This window comes from Trachurus trachurus (assembly GCF_905171665.1).
Source record: "Trachurus trachurus genome assembly, chromosome: 1".
Classification (NCBI taxonomy): Eukaryota; Metazoa; Chordata; class Actinopteri; order Carangiformes; family Carangidae; genus Trachurus; species Trachurus trachurus.
Genome location: NC_139891.1, coordinates 25,273,483 through 25,279,958, shown reverse-complemented (window position 1 = coordinate 25,279,958; position 6,476 = coordinate 25,273,483).

Genomic DNA, 6,476 nt, shown 5'->3' with positions numbered 1-6,476 from the left:
AAAACAGATTATTGTTTTTTTTCTCTATTTTGAATTTGTAGAAATTAATAAAACATTTAGCCTCAGTGTGTGATTCTATTTTGAACACACCTTTGTTTAGTTCGGTCTAAAACAGCTGATCTGAGGACTAGTTGTGTGTACTGTAGTAGTGTCTGTGCTGGTGCTCCTGCTTCTCTAAACTGCTCTGAATCTACTGCAGATAATACACTGACTGTAGATAACTACTGTACCTCACACAACCCCACATCAAGTATCTCCAACTATCACTTTCAAGATGTGAGATGAGATAGAGCAAGGATGTTTCTCCCCTGTTTCCGCTCTTTATGATGATCTAAGCGGTGGGGTTTTCAAAGTCTGAGACTCCCCTAAGACAAACCTCTGAAGACGATGCCCCTTCAAGCCCACTTGCTTTGTTTGGCTATAAATTCCTGGATACCTATGGGATCATTTGATCCTATGGACACACTACAATAGAGCCCAATATGACTTGAGATGAAATATATTAAAAAGGCCTATAAAGTCACTCTGTGAAAACATCTGACCTAAGCTAACCAGTTCTAACTGCAGCTACTTAAAAATATTACCTGAACACAAAGGAAAGTGGAAAGAATTCTGCGAAGGAAATGTTTTAGAGCACTTTCCAAAGGTCTTGTTACTGATGCAAGGTCTAAAGATAAAATCTATGGTAAACAACTAAGGTCCAATTAAGGGGATGACTACAATTGACTACAATAATCTCACTCTGATGTAGAGTCTTGATGCCGCTGATAGTTGGTTGTAAGAGATAGCGTGCTATACATCCAGTTAATTGGACTGATAATGAGGATGATGATTAGTGATTGACTCACATGTGGCTAAGTTTGAGACATGACAGTTTAAAGACCAAAAGGGCCCATACTATAAATGTAATGCAGTGTAAGACATAATAGACTGGAACAAGTTTTTATAGAAAGAAAGAAAAAACACACACACACACACACAAGAAGAATAAAAGTTCTCAGGGATGGTACAGTGTGGATTCACTCCTCCAAACAATAGATCAGGTGCAGATATGACCTGTAACATAAATTACATTCACCTGTCCAGGAGAAAAATGGCCAACTCAGCGTTACTTCACATTCCTTTGGTGTGACTCAGAGTCTTTCTTCTTTTAACAGCACCTTCCTCATGCTCAGTGAAAAAAATACTTTGCGTGGCATCCTAAGGATTTTCTGCCTTACAAACTGCAACTCACCCTCTCTCTCTCAAAACCATTTCAAGGCAGCGTGCGCTGTCTGAGTCGTCGGCACTGGTTCCTGAGGTAGTGAATCCTCCCCTGTGTACACTACATCAAAGAATAAAAGAAGTGATTTACTTGTGAAAGATTAGTTTGGCATTTTGGGAAAGAGGCGTATTTGCTTTCTTGATGAGAGTTACAAGAGCGTGTTGTGTATGTGGTAAGTGTAGTTTCAGTTTCTATAATTTTATGGTAAAAATGACAATTTGCCATGCAATTTTAGCTGTATCAATCTTTTGATCTCACTCTCAGCAAGAAAGCAATTAAAGTAACATCCTGAAATGTCAAGCATTTCCTTCAGGTTTGCCCTGTTATCCAGCATCACTAATTCTGGCACTGACAATCCAGGATAAAGCTGCTAATCACATGGCTCTGTTACACCAAGGATTCCAGCTGTTCACATGAAAGAGCAGCATATTAAATCAGTAACATACCAGGGCTGTAACTCTCATTAATAATTACTGTTATCGCACCAAAAACCCCGAACCTCAAACATGAAAATGAAACATGTAAAATACATTTTGTTTTTGTCTGAATCTTGAGAATTGAGGGGAATTGCACAGAAGCATGTGTGAGTGAGTATGTCTCTGACATCCTCACAGGAGGGGCACGTACCAGCCCACTCAGGAATGTTTTGGTGAACCCCACTAATGGGGGTGAGGGTGCTCATTTAACAGCCTGAGAGAGTCTCCTTTAATCCCACAGATGTGTCTTATCAGTGTTTTCCAGTTTTTATTACCTTACTTCCTCTGCTCTGAATCCTGTGCCTCCACTGGCAGTACAGATGGAAGTTGGGGAAAGAGATCAGTGATGACGACTGGAGCGTTGGCTGCAAAAGAGCTGCCTCATGCAGCACATTAATACAACACATAAAGTGACAGCACTAGTGGTGATTATAGATGTTTGTATACTTGTTTTGTGCAACTCATTTTACTGCTAATACTCTTTTTCCTATTACATAGATACACTTTTAATTTCATATTCTGTTTGGTTATTCATGTTCTTTTAATGTTATTCATAGGAAGAGATGTGGTTTTAAATTTGACTGATATACAGCAAATGTAATAGATCAATATCATGAATTCTACCGGAAATCCAATTGTGGTCACTGCATTTGTGAGACATGGTTAGACTTGGACCCATCATTTAGCTTTTTTTTTTTTTTTTGTTATTTTTTATTATCTCTATATCATAGAGATGTGTACTGTATGAGAAGAGCCTATATAGGTGATATGATGGAGTACAGACCCACTATGGCTCCTACTGCCTTAAATCTGTAGCAGTGGCCTCTGCCCTACTGTGAGGGGAGAAAACGGGAAAAAACATGGGCAAGGTAGGCTGACAGACAAAAGAAGAGAGAAACCTCATATGGGTTATGAGAGGGGATTGGAAAAGTGCAAGAGAGAGCGAACGCTGCTGTGCTGAGATGGAGCAAGGATATCGCTAAATGAGGGAGGAAAAAAGGAAGAAGAGGTAAAAGGAGGAGGCAACAGATTCACTAAAAGCACTCTGTGCCTCAAGTAGTTGGTTTGGTCGTCATAAACATGTGGCTTTTATATAAAATCATTGAAGTGCATCTCTCCTATAGGAGATGGTTGGAAATACACAAGTGCACTAGACTGCTCTGTACTGTAAGTGTGGTCTTCATTAGCTGAGTCGGTGGCAAGACTGAACCGTTTTTGTTGTTGTTGTTTTTTTGTTGTTGTTGTTGTTGTTGTTTGTTGTTGTTTTTTAAATGCAGCTGAAATGCATTTACTGGGTCTTTTGGCAGGGAAATAAAAAGTGTCTGCCCTGAACTGGACCTTTGGAGGAATGGAGTAGAGATGCAAGTTCAAACAGGAGAGTTTGATCAGTGGTCCCATCAGTGGACAAATTACTGGCCATTAAATAGACCGTGAGTACTGTACACACTGTGCTCAATAATTAGTGGAAAAGAGAGACCTTACCTCTTAAACCAATTCAGCATCATTCTGACTTTTTCAGACCGCTGTGAGGACAGCCTTTACAGCGGTGGTGAAAAGAGCAGCGTGACATGGAAAAGCTAAGCCCATGTTTAGAGATAATCATTTGGATTTTGATGGTGTCCAGGTTATGGAAAAATAAGTTTTCTTTTTCTGAAAATAAAAGTCTGACAGTTTTGTTTTCACATTTGATTTATTTTGTCTCTCTTTTCTTTACACTTGTGTCAGTTTCTCTTTAACCAACACTGATGCAGCATGCTTTGTATTTTGAGTACTGACAAGAAAGAACATGTAGGCATTGAGAAAAGACCAGTTCAATATATTAATAATAACAGTTTTGATAATAAATAGGCTATAGATGAATGTTTAGATAGATGCATCTCACGGGTTTGGATTATCTCATTCAGTGGTTTCCTTTTAAAAGGAACTGTCAAAACCAATGAAGTTCTCTGTGTATTGAGTATTGACAAAAGGTGCCCTATAGGAAAATAAGTGGTACTAGCAATAAATGATGAAAATGTATTACATTCTGCCTTTTGTAGTCAATTTAGATTTAGGTTCATCAGCTTATGTATGCAAAGTAGAGTATGTAGAGTATGTTAAATATCAATGGCAGGGAGACACGGAACATCGGGCCATAATCCTCAATATCACTACCTGCCACCAATACAGCTCTATAAAATTCAGCTGTTGGCACTCTGCCACTTCTACCTGAGCTTAATGAAACATAAATGTACCACATAGGATTTTTGAAAATCCCTATAAAAAAAGGGTATAAGCCTCAAACTAAACCAGAAAATCAATATAAGATGAATCATTATACTATAGAGATTAATTTGAACAAAGTCATTGAATGAAAAATCTGAAATAAGGGAAAAGCAGTGGATGATAGGCAGAGAACTTGTATGGTACGCAGAGTATTACACATTAGGCTTCTAAACTTTTATCTCTGTTGGCTCTGTGATTAAGATTAAATGGACCAGAGTTTGTTTCTTGGGGTAGTCCACGTTTGGGCAGGTGTGAAAGTTCATTCAAACTCTGGTGCGGACCAAACAAGCAAATCCTGGTCCACCTGAAAAACATTGGTCTTGGTTTGCTTGCAAGTTAAATCTGAACACTCATGTTGGAAGTGTTGCAATACACATTGTATACAGTCCATCTGTGTAACATTAGCAACACCAACACCTTGTAGTCTGTCATGATCATATTTTCCTAGTGGTTCTTCACTGGTTTAAGAGCCATATAGTCCCCTCTGTGCCATACTGATTGATCCACGCAAGCACCTGTTTAACTCTGGGCAATTCTACTTTAATTAACATTAGGTTAATTGCTCTGAAAGCCTGCTCCCAGTATAACATGGTTAGAGTCGCCTGACGTTTCTGCTGCTTACCAACCATAACCGAAATGTGTTAACAGATCAAAAATTGAGAAGGAAAAATGATGAGAGAATAATTGGACACTAATTGGTGTCATTATGTTATAGCAGTCACTTGAATTAAAAGTAGTTAGGACGAGTTTGGCTACTGGTTACCAAGCAACAGATTATGTGGACCTGTACAAAGTATAGGACTTCAGCACTAGATTGCTGCAGTTTGTTCATACAAACACAAAAAATATATTACATAGCCAGTCAATGCAAGAAAAAACATTTGGCAAAAACATTTTTTGTCCACAAGTACGGTGCTTGTTTTGCAAGGATGCCAACTGAAGCTGAGTCCAGATTTGAAAACTGGCTCCTGCTGAGGAGGTGAGGAAAGGGGGGGGGGGGGTGCTTCAAAGGGCCTCAAGGACAAATTGATCTGAACTTGCACTGGCTCTACAAATAGACAGTGTGTTGTGATCTCCTAATATGAAACATTTCGAAACCTTTCACAACACACTTCGACCAATACTTTTTTTTTACCCCATATTGTATACTTCCTTTGGGTACCAGATACATTCCTATACAGATGAGATGACACCCAGCTTTACTTATCTACCAAGGCAGATAAAACTGAGGTGGTGTTTGACCTTCAAAGACATAAAGACCTAGATGACCTGTACTTACTGTATGTTGGTTAAAATTGAAGTTTACACTTGGCCCCAACACTACAATAATACATCATTGCTATAGGGCTAATGCTCTGAGGCACTGACCTCTAAAGTTATGAAATAGCTATGAGTTTGAGAAGTACATTTCAACATAATCTCACTCAGTGAAAACCTAGGCAAGAAAAATAACCATGCCAACCTCTGTGGGAAAATGTGTTTTAAATGATCATTTACTGCATTTCTGTCCCCATTTACCTATTTAAATGAAAACGAGTGCATGGCCAGGCCAAAGGTCAGCCTCCTCCTCTCGCTCTCACAACATAGGCCTATTAGCCACAAGTGGGATTTAAACCACTGCCTCCCAATCCACAGTCAGTGGCATTGCCCGCTGACCTATACAGGTGAATGTGTTGAGCCCTCCACAGAGGCAGGAAATGGCTTATAGTTGGGACTGACTCAGGTGACCCAGACGATCCCTAAACAATCTTTAGCCATAGGACTAAACTGCTGTAATGTGGTTGCCTTGGCTATACCAAGTTGTCTATAAACTGTGACGATCAACTTCAACCTTATTAACTATCATCTTGCAGGCGATTTGATTTTCTTCATGGATGTGTAAAAACCCATATTTAGATACAGTGGATGAGATAGTTTGTTTAATGGCTTCATTAGAATAGATACCAAATTGACCTTATCTCTCAGCAGAATGAAACTCGGAAAACATTTGTGCAGGGAGGTTTAACAAACTGTCTAATTAGATAATGTTTTAAAAAGAACGTCATAACGTCCCCTAAAAATATCAGACAGATTCTAAACTAAACCTTTGTTTGAAACTCTGTGGCACATGTTTTCTGTGCTCTTTCACAGAAGCCACTGGTAGCAGTGACACATAGTTGACATTAGTTGACATTTCATTAACAGATGATCCCATTCTTTATAATTGATAATGCTATGTATGCATTTAGAGATTTGGATGTTTTGAGGGGTTTGTATTTGGTATGATTTATTTTATTAGGGTCCGGGCAGCGCAGCTGCCAGGACACTATTGTATTCCTAGGAATTCTTCTTCTTCTTCTTCTTCTTCTTCTTCCAAGGAAGTCATACTTCCCATGGGCGAAAACTCACCAAACTTCACAGAAACATCCAAACCCATGCCAGATTCACTCAACTCCAAGGACATGTGCCCCCCCCTCCTAGGGGGGGCACAA